Source organism: Meles meles, chromosome 4 (genome assembly GCF_922984935.1).
Source record: "Meles meles chromosome 4, mMelMel3.1 paternal haplotype, whole genome shotgun sequence".
NCBI classification, from domain to species: Eukaryota; Metazoa; Chordata; class Mammalia; order Carnivora; family Mustelidae; genus Meles; species Meles meles.
The window spans coordinates 142423087-142442428 of record NC_060069.1 but is presented as its reverse complement, the minus strand read 5'-3'; the positions used below and the strand labels follow the sequence as shown (position 1 = coordinate 142442428).

The following is a 19342-nucleotide window of genomic DNA, read 5'->3' as shown; positions in this document are numbered from 1 at the left end:
ACTGGAAAGGACAAAACAACCATAAAATTTTAGAGTCTACTCTTCCTAATCTGTAAAACTAAGGGGAAATAATATCAGTCTGAGAATTTCTTTCAGTTTAGGATCATATTAGAAAACATACATGGGGCGAGGTGATATTGGAATACTTACAATCACATTCTCCATTGTGGTTATAGTTCTGAGAACAAAATGTAATATTTGGTGGAGAGCATTTGAGGTAGCAAATTATCTACTGACTTCCAGACTTACATGTTTTCGCAATGTCCTCTCTCAGCCTGCTCCTGCCATGAACAACATTCAACTGCTGCTGACTCTGTAATTCTCCTTGCTGAGGACTCAAACCTTAGTGTCATCCTTGACTCCGTTCATTCACAGGTGTCTTTTTTCATTGAATCGGGTCAACTCTACATTTAAAACATACCCCAAAGTTGACAACGTCTCATCAACTCACTTGTCGCCATCCCAGGACAAGTCACATTATCCCTCTGGAGAATTATTGCAAGAGTCTGATAATTGTATCTCTATTCCTCCCCTTCGCCTCCTCAGAATACTCAAAACAGCCATATTAAAGCATCAACAGGATCATTTCCATCTTCTCCTCTAAACCCTCCAGTGATCTCTTATCTTACTTAGGGTAAAAACCCAAGAATAGGGGCGCCTGGGTGGCTCAGTGGGTTAAACCTCTACCTTCGGCTCAGGTCATGATCTTAGGGTCCTGGGATCGAGCCCCGCATCGGGCTCTCTGCTCAGCAGGGAGCCTGTTTCCTCCTCTCTCTCTCTGCCTACCTCTGCCTACTTGTGATCTCTCTCTGTCAAATAAATAAATAAAATCTTAAAAAAAACAAAACAAAAAAAAAAAAAAAAACCCAAGAATACTTCTTAGAGCCTACAAGGCCTACTACTGGCAAAGGGTACTTCTCAGGCTCACCATTTTACTCCTCTCTACCTCTTTAAGGTATTTTATTCCACTCCATTGAGACTGGCTTCTGCAAGTTTCCTTAAAACATCCAAGCATGTTCTTACCTCAAGGCACTTTGGACATACTATCATTCTGTTTGCAAAGATGTTCATCCATATCACCAACACTCATTTTCTCTCCTCTTTAGGTTTCTACTCAAAGGTCATGTTCTGAGAAAGGCCAGCCCTGATCACCTCTATCTAAAATTTCAACTGCATCCACCCAGGCAAATACACATCTTGTTATCTTTCTTGCTTATTCCCCTCCTTGGCACTTATCACCAAGTATCACACTATTAACTTTCATTTTTAAAGTTTCTAAGCTCAGTGAGGGCAGAATTTTATTTCTATTTTATTTTCTAATATAATCCCAGTGCTGACAGTTTTCAGGCACTAATTTTAAAAATGTATTGTCTGGTGAATCAACCTATGTAGGAATTGCAAAGAAATGCTAAAATTTAGTGTTGGCACACTTACCCTATCATGAGAGCAAAAATGAGTAAGCCATTAACAGGCTTAAGGAGAGAGGGTGTCTAGTTTGGTTGGAAATGCTCTATTAGTGTGTTAACAGAAAGAGTCTTCATAGAAGGGGGATTGTATACAGCCAGACTTGGAAATAGTGTCTTCCTTATCAAAAGACTGCTAGTAGGAATTTTGGTGAACGAGGGATCTGAGAAAGCCACGAAGGACCTATGAGAGAAAGAACCAGCTGCAATCATCCACCGAGCCAAAGCTACCTTCTACTTTGTCTGTCATGTGAGAATGTGTAATTTCTAATCCTCACCCATTAACCCAACATTGGGGAGGTGGGGAGAGTAGTAAATGTGCGTGCATGCATGTGTGCGTGTGCATGTGTGCATGCTGATTATGGTAGGGCGATTATCACTAAGATAGAGGTGAGGAGCTGGTCCTGCCCCCTACGACATCCCCCTATCCCGAGGCTGAAGCAGTATGTAGCCAGGGGGAAGGAAATGACCTCAAATATCTGACTCACAGCAAGTACTCAATTCTATTTCTGGGAGTTGATAACACTAATGAAATTGAAGGTTCTCTGCCAAAAGGAGAGGTACAAACAATATGTACTACAGTTTAGAAATAAACAGCAGCAACAACAACAACATTGGCTCGAATGAGAGGGAGGTTTAATGGAGAAGTAAAACTGTCACTGAGAATCTGGATGGCAAGAGAGAGGTTTGGGTTTCAGGGAAGAGGAGCTGGGATTGAGAGAAGTGGGTTACCCTAAAGAATTCAGGTACAGAAGGAAGAAAAATGTGTTTGTGGTGGACTGAGAACTTTGATACATTTGCTTTGAATTTCTGGTGACTATGTTCAACTGCCTCGTAAATTGGAAACCCAAGGGTTAGTGGTTGTCATATTTGAAATAAAAAAAAATAAGTAAATCATGGTTAAATTCACAACTGTACCAATGTTAGTGGTTCTAGTAAAAAGAGTCTGTGTTGATTTATGAGTTGATCTGTGTGCTGAGGTTGGCTAGCTGTTCTATGCATCTTATATCAATCAGGGTTTTGATATGTGAAAGGTATGTTTGCATCCCAATTTCATCACCAAATAGCACTGAAGCATTTTTTTAAATGACATAGTTTATCTTAAATTTTCTGTTTATTGACCTAGTCTCTAAATTGGAGTAGAAAGGGATATCTGAGAAACAGCAGATCATAATTAGGAACCAAAGTTAATGATCATTTATGATCATTCACAAAATGATTGATCAAAAACATTTTCTTTTATGCTCCTATGTGGAAATATGTGCCAGAGTATAACTAATCTCTACATGTATTCAGAGAACATGTATCATGTTTCTATGAGGAACAAGACTAATCTCTGATTTAGGACTTGAGAAAAATAAGTACACTAATTAAAAAAAATCTAGTTATTACTTCTTTTAAAAACTTTAAAATACAATCCAATTTAAAAATGCTAATAATTGGAGAACTCATCTTGTCCAGCAACAGAAATAAGATCTAGTTTTCTAACTTTATAAAGATGCCCTCAGATAAATTATTAATGTGCCTTGAAATAAGTTGAACACCTTTTTATGTTTATGGTAAAATGTCCTTTTGTATTTTTATCTATCACTATGGGGCGTTAAGCACATATTGTGCATAAATAATTTTGATAAAAATTTTAAGACAAACTCATTGTATGCTAGTGATTCAACATGAAGGTGGCTACTTCAGTTATATCCCATAATAATAACTTTATCTTGGTCAGGGAAGAAGCCATGAAAGCCTACATTATTGCAGCTACAGAAAATTGCTCTCACATCTGTATGTTAATAATAAAGAGTAGAAATGTAAAATTTGAATGTGCAAATATAACTCCCCAAATTATAATAGAATTAAACATGAAGACATTATGTTTCATGCATATTTAACATTATGCACTAGGTATGTGCTTTATCCTCAATTCTGCTGGCATATTTGCATGTTAAATTCTCCTTAGACCTAGTTCACAAAGACATCTTAAGGTGTGTTACAGCCACTGCTGTATCATAACAAGTCATTACCATGGAACATCTTGACAGAGAGTATTATTGACATGCTGAATTTCTGTTTCTTTGCATCTTTGGTAATGACTTTGGTGGCCTTAATCTTCAGCAGCTAAACCAGTTTGATCCCAAGTACAAACCATAGCATGTTATGAATGGCAATGTTCAAATCCTCTCTGCAGTTGTATCTCTGAGGAATGCTTATAAATTCTCGGGTTTCCATGAAAGGCAGTGAGTTATTTTCTGCACCTCTCATGACCAACTGGCAGATGATGAAGCTCAGTTGTGGGCTGGACTCCCAAGCATTGAAAGCACATTTCTTTGATCATTGCTAGTATTTTCATTTTGAACACAATGGATTTTCTTCCACAATTAGTTCATGGGTCTAACAGATGCAAAAACTCAGTTGTAGTGATCTAAATCCTCTGTGAATTAACCATCATTAAAATTGACTCATTTGTGCTAGTAAATGGGATTCTATATCCTTCGGGAGTTGTCTTATTGATCTCATTGCTAACAATCTAAATACTTAAAACTGTTGATGTCATTTATCTGTTATAAACATAGGACAAATTCAATGTGTTTGGAATTTTTGAAAATGTACTGAATTGATTAAGGTAGTTAAAAGCAAATTTAACAAATTCTTGAAAACTGCTGATGGTAACACTAATTATGTTCATGAGTTTTAGTGTGAGACACATATCTCTGGGACTAAAGAGAGTTAACTTTTATAAAATTATTTAGTTTTAAGGTAAGATTTTGGAGTTATAAAAATAGACCTTGTGACAATATTAAGCCATTAAAATTTTTAATATTTTAAAATAGTTTTTGTTTTATTATTAGAGGGACATAGTCATTTGGTTTCACAAAATGCTATGATGAAATGATATGAAAGAAAATTAATAATATTTCAGTGAGAGGAATGTAATTGAAAAGACATTTTTAAAAGAAATCTTTGACATTTGTTAATACATTTACATAAATATGTGTTCTGGGTACAATGGCCTTATATAAATTTTAAAATTTTTATTACTTTCATGCTTAAAAAATGACCAATACTTGATTCTTCTTTCTAATCCACAAGATTTTTATTTATTGGAGAAGATGCAAAGGTACTCAGATTTTGAAGTACTAAAGAGTTCATTATATGTCTGTCATTGTTTCTCAAACAACTGAGGACAACAGGAGGCAATTTTTTTTTTAATTTAAAAATCTTGATCATCATCTTTAAATATGCTGATACAGTAGGTCTAGTGGAGTGTCCAAAATCTAAAATTTTAACCTCAGGGAATACGTAATCAGGTGGTCACAGGTAAAGACACTGATGGGGATTATACTCAAGAATATTCTGTATCTCCTTGAGTTAATAGAAAATGGAAAATATATTTATTTTATATTAAAAACAAAAAAATAATCAAAAAATTATTATAATACTAGTCATGCCCAGGATACATATCAATTGGTATATATTTGCTTAAATTTTTTTTTTATCAACAAACAGCAAGTAACAGAAAACCCTATTTGTTTGGCTCAAAAACTAAGAAATAAATCTTCCTACTATCAAATAAGCTAGAGGTAGAAGTTTCCAGGATTATGAGTTTAGCTGTTAAATTATTTCCCGAAGGACCAATGGACCTTTGAAAATCTGTGATTCCATTCAGCATGTTGGCTTGTGCTCAGTCTAACTCTTCACAAAGCATAGGAAACCTGCTGCAGTTCCAGCCAATACATGGAGAAATAAAAAGAACAGTGAATGTAAAGGAAAAGTTAAAAAAAAAAAAAACCAAAAACTGATAGAAACCTATCCTAGAGACTCCTGGGAAACAAGTCTGTTTATCCAATTGGCTAGAATTGCTTCACAAGCCAATGGCTTAAATCCATCACTGGAAATAAGAATGGCACCTGAAGTGTTGGTTCAAACTGAGCAGGCATGAAACCCGGAGCTGGAGACAGGTAACTACTGAGTTAGTGAAGGATGAACACAAAAATTTGATTTCTGGGGCACCTGGATGGCTCAGTGAGTTAAGCCTCTGCCTTCAGCTCAGGTCATGATCTCAGGGTCCTGGGATCAAGCCCTGCATTGGGCTCTCTGCACAGCAGGGAGCATGCTTCCGCCCCCCACCCCACCCCCCCCCCCGCCTCTCTACCTACCTGTGATCTCTCTCTCTGTGTCAAATAAACAAAATCTTTTAAAAAAATTTTATTTCTTCAGCAAAGATATAAATATCTACTGATCAGCCAACTGAAAGTTCCTGTGATGGTTTTAAACTTTTCTTTAGTTTTAAAAATTGTATCTTCCTTTTTTCCCCCTGAATCCCATGAAGCATTAACAAACCAGCTCTCCATTTTGTATTCCTTGGATTTTTGAATGGGTAAGGCCATATGCCTGCAGGGTAAGTGGAATTTGTTGAATATTTCTATCAAATTTGAATATTTTATTAATATCATCGTTTGCCAAGTCCACTTTGAAAGATTTCAGATAGTCCCACAGTTTAACAATTGCAGGGCTGCTGGGTGTCTCAGTCTGTCAAACACCTGACTCTTAATTTTGGCCCAGGTCATGATCTCAGGGTTCTGGGTTCGAGCCAGGCATTGGGCTTTGAGCTAAACACAGAGTCCTCCCAAGGATTCTTTCTCTCTCCCTCTATCCCACTCTTGGCTTGTGATGGTGCATATTCTCTCTCCCTAAAATAAATAAATAAATAAATAAACCTTAAAAAATATAAAAAAAAAAAGAGCAGCAATTACATTTGTCTTAAGACTATGTAATTTAAGTTCAGTGTGCACTTTTTTTTTCTTTGGTATCACTGCTTATTGTGCAGGGAGAAGAGGAGATAACTGATAAAGGCAAGAGTGATGAATGCCCTAGGATAAGGTAATCGGGCTTTCTATTTTTAATATAATGTTTCTCAGTGCCACTAGATCCCCCATTAGTCACTATTTTCTATATGCTGTCGATCTCAAAGGATATAAATCACCAGTTAATCACAATGCTTTTTATCGCCCCCTAATAGATCAACATGCATTTCACACTGCACTAGGCTAGCATGATAGGAATATGGAATCGAGGGACTTTAGGACATTATGCTTTCTCAGCTGGTACCTATGATTGATGCTATGGCTGCTAACATGGAATTCATGCTAGCTCCTATCAACTTAAGACAATTGGGAACCATACACAAACAAGTCTTCTTTCCCTTAAAATGTGGACATTGCCCATGATGACGTTAAATCTACATAATCAGATTGACTAAAATTGGATCGAGACACAATTTTGTGTCTTGATTTTGTGAGTTAAGAATCACATTTGAGCAAAAGAAACAACGAATCCTCAAACAAAGGTTTAAAAAAATTTTAGAATTGTTTTCACTTAAAAGAACTTTTTAGGAAAAGAAATCTGGGACTGATGCTATGGCGCAGAGCAAACCAGTCCTTCCTTTCATTGTTTGTTTCCAACGTGGAGTCTCATTCTTATACTTGTGAAATGCCAGCCAGAGATTCAGCCATTAAGCTGGTATTTCCTCTAAGGTAAGAAGGTATAACACAAATGGGGCTTTCTTATGGAACTGATGAGCTCTCTTTAAAGAGCTCCTAGTAACTTTTGCCTTTATTTTGTCCAGAAAATCTATTACATCATATAGCAAGAGGTTCAAAACAAGGTGGAGAAGCTTTTTATGGGAACAAGGGAGGAACTTGCTAAAGCTAGAAGGAAAGTTCTATACTTAGGAGAAATGAGGGTATGGCTATCGGGGAGCACCTCCCTGTTCTGTCACATTTATCAAAGTGAGGGAAGCTTGCTTTTAGCGACTTGCTTAACTGTGCCAAAAAGAAATAATCACATAAATAGAGGAAATAAAATTCACAATCAAGCGGAATTCTAATTGGGATTCTGATAACAATGTAGCCCAAAAAGGGCAAAAGAGTATATTTTAAGTGCTCCCCAGGCACACTAGACTCTCATATACTTTCACAGTTTCATCTATTTGTTTTCTGTGTTGATGACTCTCAAATATACACATCATATCTTTTTCTCCTTTCATCATTATTTTATGGGCATAGACACCTAAATATCCCAGTGTTGACAAATTTGTATCAATGTGTCCAAAACTGAATCAGGCGCTTTTTCTGATTTCTTACTTTCTGTGAATGGCCTGGACTTTCTTTCTGAAGTAGGATTAAAACTCTATAGTTAACCTTTATTCTGCATTCCCTTTCATTTACCTTAGACAATTAGCTCCCAGGCCTGTGGATACATCAGCAAAGTTTCTTTAAATAATCCTTTCTTCTACTCATGCTACCATAATCTTCAGTCATATCTTGTGTTTTTGTTCCCAAGGACAAATGTCTTCCCAGCTTTTCCTCTTTCCTTTGTATAATTCTTTTATTCAAAAACCTTGTATATTAGTCAGGTTCTCCAGAAAAAAAGCGACTAACAGGACTGTGGAGGCTGAGAAGTCCTATGATCTGCTTTGTGCAGGCTGAAGACTCAGGAAATGTAATTCCCCTCCAAGTCCAAAGGCCTGAGAAGCAAGGGAACAGGTGGTATAAATCTTGAACCAAAGATCAATGTCTTAGCTCAATCAGGAAGGCGGGACCAAACTGAGCAAGTTCCTTATTCCCCACTTTTTTTCAATATAGAAACTCAACAGATTGAAGTATGCCCACCCACATTCCAGAGGACAATCTACTCTTCTGAATCCACAACTTCAAATGCTAATCTCTTCTTGAAACCCTTTCACAGGCACACTCAGAAATATTTAATCTGGGCATCCCTTGGTCCAGTCAAATTGATAAATAAAAGTAACCATCATCTCTTGTTACAATTGCATTGGTCTCGTAAAGAAAATCATCGAAGAATTGCAATACCTAATAAAGTAAAAACACCTCAAGATAGGTTTCTAATCTCTTAATAATATCACCCGAATTTACTCGGTTTGTCTTAATTTTTAACCTCCTATCATGTAATATATTGCAGGTAACAGAGACTGATGACTTATTCATCAAAAATCCCTTCCTCCTACCTCTGGGCTTATGCTTACAAACTAACTTGTCTGAGAAACAAGTTCCTAGCTATATCTGTTGACACTATTCACATTCAATTAAAAATTCTAATAAAATTTTCTCCATAATGATTTGTCCCCCCGGTTGTATTTTTTTTCCTTTTTACTATTTGGTCCCTAGAAATACTTAGTTTCTTACCTCTTTTAAGGCATTTATATTAGTATGTCTCTTATTCAAGTGATTAGATATAATTTTATATTCTTCTGGATTGTACAGTCTAGAATACACAATTATTAATAGTGCTAATTAATAATAGATCAGTATAGAAATATGACTCACTTCTATGCCCATATACACAAAAATAGACATTTACAAATTATGAATCAGATCTGTGGCCTGTGTGTAGGATCTAGGTTCAATATCATGGACCATTATTTGTCTTCAGACAATATGAAGATTCCCTCTACTATAACATGCAGGTAGTCTACATCACTGCTATTTTAACTTTTTTTTTTTTAAGATTTAATTTATTTATTTGACAGAGAGACACACAGCAAGAGAGAGAACAAAGGTAGGGAGAGTAGAAGAGGGGAAAGCTGGCTTCCCTCTGAGCAGGGAGCCCCATGTGTGGCTGGATCCCAGGATCCTAGGATCATGAGCTGAGCCAAAGGCAGATGTTTAACAACTGAACCAGCCAGGCGCCCCTGTTTAAACTTTAATGCCCTTATGAGTCACTTAGGAATCTTGTTTAAAATACTGATTCTAATTCAGTAGGTCTTAGAGAGGGCCCCCAAATCTGTATTTCTTATAAGTTTCCCAGTGATGGTGCTCCTGCCTAAGCCTCGAACCATCTGTTGAGCAGCAACCACAATGAGTAAAGGAACGGTTCAGAAGAACATTTGAAACATCTTATTTTATGTTTAAGTCTAGACAGCTATAAATGGTACTCAAAAAAAAAAAAAAAAAAAAGGTCTACCCTACGCTATCGATCAATGCAAGTATTAAGTTTGATTATGGTAAGAAAGTGTTTTAGAAGCATCATTGTGTTATTCTTTTAATCAATATATCAAGTGCAAAAAAAATGGTACAAATTTTTCTTTAGAGAAGTGAAATTAATCTATGGCCATATGACCCTGAGTGTGCCTGATCTCGTCTGATCTCAGAAACTAAGCAGGGTCAGGCCTGGTTAGTACTTGGATGGGAGAAGTGAAATTAAATATGTTAAAAATGTAAAATTATTGGTTTGTTGATAAACAAAACACATATATATTTAATTATAACCATTTGCAAACAATATTATATTGTCAGTTATAAGATCTCATAAAGATCTTTCCACTTTGACTTTTTATCCAATTTTTTTGCATCTGAAGTCCCTACAAAAATGATCAAATAAATTTAGATTTATGCACCCTGGACACTCAATCCCTAAAAATATTTGAAGTTACTCTATAAAATTCTACCTTATTTAAGCTTTAGAAAAACTTGGAAAACTTATACTCAATACACAGTAAGACATGCATAGATAAAAAGAGAATTTATATACATTGAAGCATTGTCAGTGTATCAACCCAGCCAAACCATTTAACAATTAACATCCATAGTCACAAAATGCTGACTAAATCCAGAAGCATGTTTCTCTCATCAAACAGTCCAATTGTTTGTACTGATGCATGATTTAGTCATAGACCAGGTGCTCTGAGCTTTAAATATGAATTCATTTTCTGAAATTAAGTCTAAAAACCTAATGAAAAAAGATGACTGTAATTGCAAATGACACATTACAATCATGACAATCGCAAGTTGTAAATGATTCAAAGAGCAATTGAGTATGCCTCTAACTTGTTTGACATAGGTAATGGGAAGAAATTCCTTCAGCCTTACTTCTAGTATTTTATGGCTGCATTTCTGGTGAATATAGAGCCCATTGCCACACTAAAAGGCCAATGGATTTTCTCTGCATAACTTTCCACTGCACTGCCTAAACCCAGCAGGCATCCACATTTATCCGATTAAAAAAATATTTCAACATTACAATGAAAATTGTAGTAATTGTTGGTGTAGATGATTTCTGTTTTGCTTTTTCACCAAATTAAATGTTTCTTTGTAGCCCAGCATAGTGGCTTTTGTAAACTTTTCAATGTAAAATGAGTTGTTTATTGTTTGCTAGGGAGTTTCTTTTTTAAGATAAATGAATTCAATTGATTAAATTGTAGTAAGCAATAAGTTCATCCAAAAAAGTAAGATGTTTGTCCTATTTTGTTCCCCAAGGAATTTAATGTTTTGAAAAACTATCCGTTTCAAATATGTTACTGTTTGTTGTAAATAAAGGAAGTCATATATAACTTTAGACTTTTTAATTATGAAATGACATATTTACTAGTAACTTGATGAATGAGAAAAATGCATAACCAAGCCCTAAGTTTAACTTGGCATGTTAATGTTGGGGAAAGTCCAAGTGGCAAGGGTTTTTGTTTTGGTTGTTGTTGTTGTTGTTGTTGTTTTTAATTAATTTATTTATTTTCAGCGTAACAGTACTCATTGTTTTTGCACCAAACTCAGTGCTCCATGCAATACCTGCCTTCTCTATTACCCTCCACCTGGTTCCCCAACCTCCCACCCCCTGCCCCTTCAAAACCATCAGGTTGTTTTTCAGAGTCCATAGTCTCTCATGGTTCATCTCCCCTTCTAATTTCCCACAACTCCCTTCTCCTCTCGATCTCCCATGTCCTCTATGTTCTTTGTTATGCTCCACAAATAAGTGAAACCATATAATACTTGACACTCTCTGCTTGACTTATTTCGCTCAGCATAATTTCTTCCAGTCCCGTCCATGCTGCTACAATAGTTGGGTATTCATCCTTTCTGATGGAGGCATAATACTCCATTGTGTATATGGACCACATCTTCTTTATCCATTCATCCGTTGAAGGGCATCTTGGTTCTTTCCACAGTTTGGCGACCGTGGCCATTGCTGCAATAAACATTGGGGTACTTCTTTTCACTACATCTGTATCTTTGGGGTAAATACCCAGCAGTGCAATTGCAGGGTCATAGGGAAGCTCTATTTTTAATTTCTTGAGGAATCTCCACATTGTTCTCCAGAGTGGCTGAACCAACTTGCATTCCCACCAACAGTGTAAGAGGGTTCCCCTTTCTCCACAACCTCTCCAACACATGTTGTTTCCTGTCTTGCTCATTTTGGCCATTCTAACTGGTGTAAGGTGATATCTCAATGTGGTTTTAATTTGAATCTTCCTGATGGCTAGTGATGATGAGCATTTTTTCATGTGTCTGATAGCCAGTTGTATGTATTCATTGGAGAAGTGTCTGTTCATATCTTCTGCCCATTTTTTGATATGATTATCTGTTTTGTGTGTGTTGAGTTTGAGGAGTTCTTTATAGATCCTGGATATCAACCTTTTGTCTGTACTGTCATTTGCAAATATCTTCTCCCATTCCGTGGGTTGCCTTTTTGTTTTGTTGACTGTTTCCTTTGCTGTGCAGAAGCTTTTGATCTTGATGAAGTCCAAAAGTTCATTTTCGCTTTTGTTTCCTTGGCCTTTGGAGACATATCTTGAAAGAAGTTGCTGTGGCTGATATCGAAGAAGTTACTGCCTATGTTCTCCTCTAGGATTCTGATGGATTCCTGTCTCACGCTGAGGTATTTTATCCATTTTGAGTATATCTTTGTGTATGGTGTAAGAGAATGGTTGAGTTTCATTCTTCTACATATAGCTGCCCAGTTTTCCCAGCACCACTTATTGAAGAGACTGTCTTTTTTCCATTGTATATTTTTTCCTGTTTTGTCGAAGATTATTTGACCATAGAGTTGAGGGTCCATATCTGGGCTCTCCACTCTGTTCCACTGGTCAATGTGTCTGTTTTTATGCCAGTACCATGCTGTCTTGGTGATCACAGCTTTGTAGTAAAGCTTGAAATCAGGTAATGTGATGCCGCCAGTTTTGTTTTTGTTTTTCAACATTTCCTTAGCAATTCGGGGTCTCTTCTGATTCCATACAAATTTTAGGATTATTTGCTCCAGCTCTTTGAAAAATACCAGTGGAATTTTGATCGGAATGGCATGAAAAGTATAGATTGCTCTAGGCAGTATAGACATTTTAACAATGTTTATTCTTCTGATCCAAGAGCATGAAACAGTCTTCCATCTTTTTGTGTCTTCTTCAGTTTCTTTCATGAGTGTTCTGTAGTTCCTTGAGTACAGATCCTTTACCATTTTGGTTAGGTTTATTCCCAGGGATCTTATTGTTCTCGGTGCTATAGTAAATAGAATCGATTCTCTAATTTCCCTTTCTGTATTTTCATTGTTAGTGTATAAGAAAGCCACTGATTTCTGTACATTGACTTTGTATGCTGCCATGTTACTGAATTGCTGTATGAGTTCTAGTAGTTTGGGGGTGGAGTCTTTGGGGTTTTCCATATAAAGAATCATGTCATCTGCGAAGAGAGAGAGTTTGACTTCTTCCTTGACAATTTGGATACCTTTTATTTCTCTTTGTTGTCTGATTGCCATTGCTAGGACTTCTAATACTATGTTGAACAAGAGTGGTGAGAGTGGGCATCCTTGTCATGTTCCTGATCTCAATGGGAAGGCTGCAGGCTTTTTCCCATTGAGGATGATATTTGCTGTGGGTCTTTCATAGATAGATTTTATGAAGTTCAGGAAATGTTCCCTCTATCCCTATACTTTGAAGCATTTTCATCAGGAATGGATGCTGGATTTTGTCAAATGATTTTTCTGCATCAATTGAAAGGACCATGTGGTTCTTCTCTCTTCTCTTATTGAATTGTTCTATCACATTGACATGCTGGGTCACAAAGCAGGACTCAACTGATACCAAAAGACTGACATTATCCCCTGCATATTCTCAGATCACAATGCTTTGAAACTGGAGCTCAATCACAAGGAAAAGTTCAGAAGGAACTCAAACACCTGGAAGCTAAAGACCACCTTGCTTAAGAATGCTTGGATCAACCAGGAGATCAAAGAAGAACTTAAACAATTCATAGAAACCAATGAGAATGAAGACACTTCGGTCCAAAACCTATGGGATACAGCAAAGGCGGTTCTAAGGGGGAAATACATAGCCATCCAAGCCTCTCTCAAAAAAATTGAAAAATCCAGAATACACCAGCTGTCTCTACACCTTAAATAACAGGAGAATCAACAACAAATCAAACCAACTCCACATGCAAGAAGGGAAATAATCAAGATTAGAGCAGAGATCAATGAGGTAGACACCAGAGATACAGTAGAACATATCAATGAAACTAGAAGCTGGTTTTTTGAAAGAATCAATAAGATCGATAAACCATTGGCCACACTAATCCAAAAGAAAAGAGAGAAAGCCCAAATTAATAAAATTATGAATGAAAAGGGAGAGATCACAACTAACAGCAAGAAAGTAGAAACAATCATCAGAAATTATTACCAACAGTTATATGCCAATAAGCTAGCAACCTAGATGAAATGGATGCATTCCTGGAAAACTATAAACTCCCAAAATTGAACCAGGAAGAAATTGACAACCTGAATAGACTGATATCTAGTAATGAGATTGAAGCAGTGATCAAAAACCTCCCAAAAAACAAGAGCCCAGGACCGGTCGGATTCCCTGGGGAATTCTACCAAACTTTCTTTTCTTTTTTTTTCTTTTTTCAGGGGAAAGCGTGAATGCAGTCCCCCACTGCCACAAATTATGCAGTCAAGTTTCCCACATTTGGGGAAATCGCAGGGGTCAGCACATCCAGAGTGCAATGGATAAGCCTCGCCCTGGGAAAACCACCTTCGTGACCATGGTATCTCCCCTGCCAGGTAAGTATTCTACCAAACTTTCAAAGAAGAAATAACACCAATTCTCCTGAAGCTGTTTCAAAAAATTGAAGCAGCCAGAAAACTTCCAGACTCTTTTTATGAAGCCGGCATTACCCTGATCCCCAAACCAGGCAAAGACCCTACCAAAAAGGAGAATTTCAGACCAATATCACTGATGAATATGGATGCTAAGATTCTCATCAAGATCCTAGCAAACAGGATCCAGCAGCACATTAAAAAGATTATCCACCATGAACAGGTGGGATTCATCCCTGGGTTGCAAGGATGGTTCAACACTGGTAAAGGTTTTTTAAAATTATGTAGTTTTCTTTTTCTAGACTTTGCTACTTTCACAAATAATTTACTTATCTGAATTTTTAACATGCACACACATACCTGTTTAGTCATTCTATTCTGAATTTACTAGATATTTCAAAAAAATTACTAATTTACATCTCCATGTAAATTGCAAAATGTATTTTTAAAAAGCAATTAATTAAATAGATTATTTTTGATCCCCCAAATTAAAAGTAAAGTGCATACTTTAAAGCAATCACATTGATCACAATTTAGCATTCTTTGGATTTGAGAATATGATCAGCAGATATGGTCCTAAAATATTTAACACTACATCTATAAAATTAGCGTTTAATCTCAAATTGCATTTACATAAATCAAAGAATGGTTTGGCAGTTGAGCTACGTAATTTAACTTTCAATATTTTTAAATTTTGCTGAAACAAAAAGGATTTGCTGTGGTTTATTGTGATTTTAAGATCTTAAGATCAAAGATTAAATATTCTGTGCATAGGTTTTATTTTTTAAAAATGTTGGAGATAGCTTCCCCCTTTCATGGGCATGTTATTGTCTTCTTGGTCTATAATCTGAGGGCACAGATATTGAAATAGCTGCTATTTCAGCGAAGTGATAAAATTAGATAGCATAATTCAATTCTCCCAAGAAGTTAGTTTTTAAAAAAATTTTATTATGTCTGTGTTTTGAAGTCTCAATGATAGTCATGAACATTATGTTATGAACGTGTGTGAAAAAAATAAGAGCATTAGGAGTCATACAAAATAGTGTTGTAAAAAGTATCACTCATCATTCTACTTCTTATGATTCTGGCTACTATACTACCTATTTAATAAAAAGTATGTAATTTTTTTTTTCAATTTGGAAAAATAATACTGAGCATCTGTATACTTTAAGGTCAACTTACTCCAGGAACAACTGAAATTTTTCTAGGAGCCTGCAGGAAAATGTGAATGATAATGTTACAACTGTGACCCATGAGGACAGTAATTATATTAGTCTGCCTTGAGGAGAGCACTCAACTCCCACACTATCAATTCAAAAGTTCCCTGACATTGGAATTCACAGTAATGAAAGAATGAGTTGGTATTAAAAACTGTAATTCCTGACCGAGTGAAAATAGTAGCAGGTGAGGGATACAGAAACCAATTCAATTATAAGTGGATATTCTGAGAGTAAAATAATGAAAATAATTACAGCTTGACAGGTGAAGATAACAAATAACAATATTTACTAAACATCTATCATGTGCTAGGAATCTTCATGTGATAGAAACAAGGAAAAATGAAACATTACCTCGTCGTCAGAAGAGCTAGGGCAAGTGCTGCCTAGGAAATGTAATAATAATGGAGTGGTTTTGAAGGATAGAGAGGAATAATAGAATCAAAGAATAATAGATCAAAAGCTGGCTCAGCTCAACCTGCTATAACAAAATACCATAAACTGGGGGACTGAAACATGAGGTATTTATTTCTCACTGTTCTGCAGACTGGGAAGTCCAGGATCCAAGTACCAGCAGATTTGGTTCCTGGTTTGAGCCCTAGTCTCGGTTTTCAGATAGTCACTTTCTTAATGTGTCCTCACAGAGAGAGAGCTGTAGTCTCTTCCTGTTCTTATAAAGACACCAACCCCATCATGGAAGGCCACCCCCATGTCCTCTTCAAAAGTAATTAACTTGAAAGGCTCCATCCCCAAATACTGTCACATTGGGGATTAGGGCTTTAAGGTATTACTTTAACAGGAGGTGGAGCACAAATACTCAGTCCATAACAATTCCCCTTCACTGGGAAGAGAAGAAATGTAGTGTTGGCTGCATACATATTCTAAAGTATTGAGGTTGATCATGTCACTTAATTTTTATCACCTTCTGGGTAGCAGGGACCCCTTCTATAGTTCTCCATCTCAAGTGCTTGATCAGACTAAATCTAAGGAGATGATAAAGAGTATGTGTTTTTCAAGTCAGAAAAATCCTGTTCAGATTCCTGGTTCTATCTTCTGCCAGTTGTATAACACTTGATAAGTTCATTAACTGTTCTGACACCTTATTTACTATTTTTACGATTTGGTAAAATATACCCAATACTATTTACTTATGAGACATTTCTAAGGATTAAATGAGTTAACATGTCCAAAGCACTTTGAATTGTTCCTAGCTCAAGGTAGAAGTCTCCAAAAAAGTTGTCGACAAAAATCAAAGGGGAATTGATGACTCTTTTCCAGACTTAATGATTATCAAATTTAGAAGATCAAATGTCCCTTGGAATGAAATGATCATCTTATGATCAAACAACATTCATGTATATTAAAATAGAAAGTAATACACTCCAGACCCCATTTCACAATGCTGGGTGTTACAGAATAAGATGGAATTTTTTGAAGGCTCTAATGTGTACTCGCATTGAAGAATGAGTCATTGAATAATTGTTCTGAAACAAGTGCAAGTCAAAATAATTTATATGTAGTTTAATTTCACTGTATTCTTTTGCCCTCAAAAAATTCCTTTGTAGGTGTTTCTATTATTTTTTTCCACCTTAAAGATGAAGAGAGTAGGTCACAGAAAGTTTAATTTACATGATCATATTCATACAGTCAGTAGGTAGCAAATCTAAATAGGAAATTTGATTCTGGAGTCTATGCTTATCCAGTTTTCTATACTTGCTTTCAAAATTAAGAATGGTATTTATTTTTTATAGTAATTTTTCTCTTACTATTTTTAAGGTTTCTTTTAAATTAATTTTTAAAAATTTTTTTATTTATTTTTTATTTTTTTAAAAACATATAATGTGTTTTTATCCCCAGGGGTACAGGTCTGTGAATCACCAGGTTTACACACTTCACAGCACTCACCATAGCACATACCCTCCCCAATGTCCATAACCCAACCACCCTCTCCCAAACCCCCTCTCCCCAGCAACCCTCAGTTTGTTTTGTGAGATTAAGAGTCACTTAGGGTTTGTCTCCCTCCCAATCCCATCTTGTTTCATTTATTCTTCTCCTACCCCCCTAACCCCCCACGTTGCATATCCATGTCCTCATATCAGGGAGATCATATGATAGTTATCTTTCTCCAATTGACTTATTTCACTAAGCATGATACCCGCTAGTTCCATCCATGTCATCACAAATGGCAAGATATCATTTCTTTTTTTTTTAAGATTTTATTTATTTATTTGACTTACAGAGGTCTCAAGTAGGCAGAGAGGCAGGCAGAGAGAGAGGAGGAAGCAGGCTCCCCGCTGAGCAGAGAACCCAATGCGGGGCTTGATCCCAGGACTCTGGTATCATGACCTGAGCCGAAGGCAGATGCCTTAAACCACTGAGCCACCCAGGCACCTGAACATTTCATTTCTTTTGATGGCTGCATAGTATTCCATTATGTATATATACCAAATCTTTTTAATCCATTCATCTGTTGATGGACATCTAGGTTCTTCCCATAGTTGGGCTATTATAGATATTGCTGTTATAAACATTAGGGTGCACGTGCCCCTTCGGATCACTACATTTGTATCTTTAGGGTAAATAACCAGTAGTGCAATTGCTGGGTCATAGGGTAGTTCTATTTTCAACATTTTGAGGAACCTCCATGCTGTTTTCCAGAGTGGTTGCACCAGCTTGCATTCCCACCAACAGTGTAGGAGGGTTCCCCTTTCTCCGCATCCTCACCAGCATCTCTCATTTCTTGACTTGTTAATTTTAGCCATTCTGACAGGGGTGAGGTGATATCTCATTGTGGTTTTGATTTGTATTTCCCTGATGCCGAGTGATGTGGAGCACTTTTTCACGTGTCTTTTGGCCATCTAGATGTCTTCTTTGCAGAAATGTGTGTTCATGTCTTCTGCTTATTTATTGATTGGATTATTTGTTCTTTGGGTGTTGAGTTTGCTAAGTTCTTTATGGAGTTTGGACACTAGCCCTTTATCTGCTATGTCGTTTGCAAATAGCTTTTGCCATTCTGTCAGTTGTCTTTTGGTTTTGTTAACTGTTTCCTTTGCTGTGCAAAAGCTTTTGATCCTGATGAAATCCCAATGGTTCATTTTGTCCAAGGATATTGGTCTGTAGTTCTCTTTTTCAATGGGATCCTTGGGTTTTGGGATCAAGGTGATGCTGGCCTCATAAAATGAGTTTGGAAGTTTTCCTTCTATTTCTATTTTTTGGAACAGTTTCAGGAGAATAGGAATTAGTTCTTCTTTAAATGTTTGGTAGAATTCCCTGGGAAGCCGTTTGGCCCTGGTCTTTTGTTTGTTTGGAGACTTTTGATGACTGCTTCAATCTCCTCCCTGGTTATGGGCCTGTTCAGGTTTTCTATTGCTTCCTGGTTCAGTTGTGTTAGTTTATATGTCTCTAGGAATGCATCCATTTCTTCCAGATTGTCAAATTTGTTGGCGTAGAGTTGCTCATAGTATGTTCTTATAATTGTCTGTATTTCTTTGGTGTTAGTTGTGATCTCTCCTCTTTCATTCATGATTTTATTTATTTGCTTCCTTTCTCTTTTCTTTTTGATGAGTCTGGCCAGGGGTTTATCAATCTTATTAATTCTTTCAAAGAACCGGCTCCTAGTTTCATTGATTTGTTCTATTGTTTTTTTGGTTTCTATTTCATTGATTTCTGCTCTGATCTTTATGATTTCACTTCTCCTGCTGGGTTTAGGGTTTCTTTCTTGTTCTTTCTCCAGATCCTTTAGGTGTAGGGTTAGGTTGTGTACTTGAGACCTTTCTTCTTTCTTGAGAA

The 19342-nt window shown here is 36.5% G+C and overlaps 1 non-coding gene and 1 pseudogene across 1 annotated transcript; one reads left to right on the top strand and one right to left on the bottom strand.

The window, feature by feature from the left end:
* Positions 1–3136: 3136 nt before the first annotated feature.
* The window catches only part of LOC123940793, a 49853-nt pseudogene continuing 33647 nt past the window's right edge, over positions 3137–19342 (top strand).
* On the bottom strand, positions 14145–14308 carry LOC123940961. The gene has a single exon (XR_006818121.1). It is a non-coding gene; the product is annotated as a U1 spliceosomal RNA (small nuclear RNA).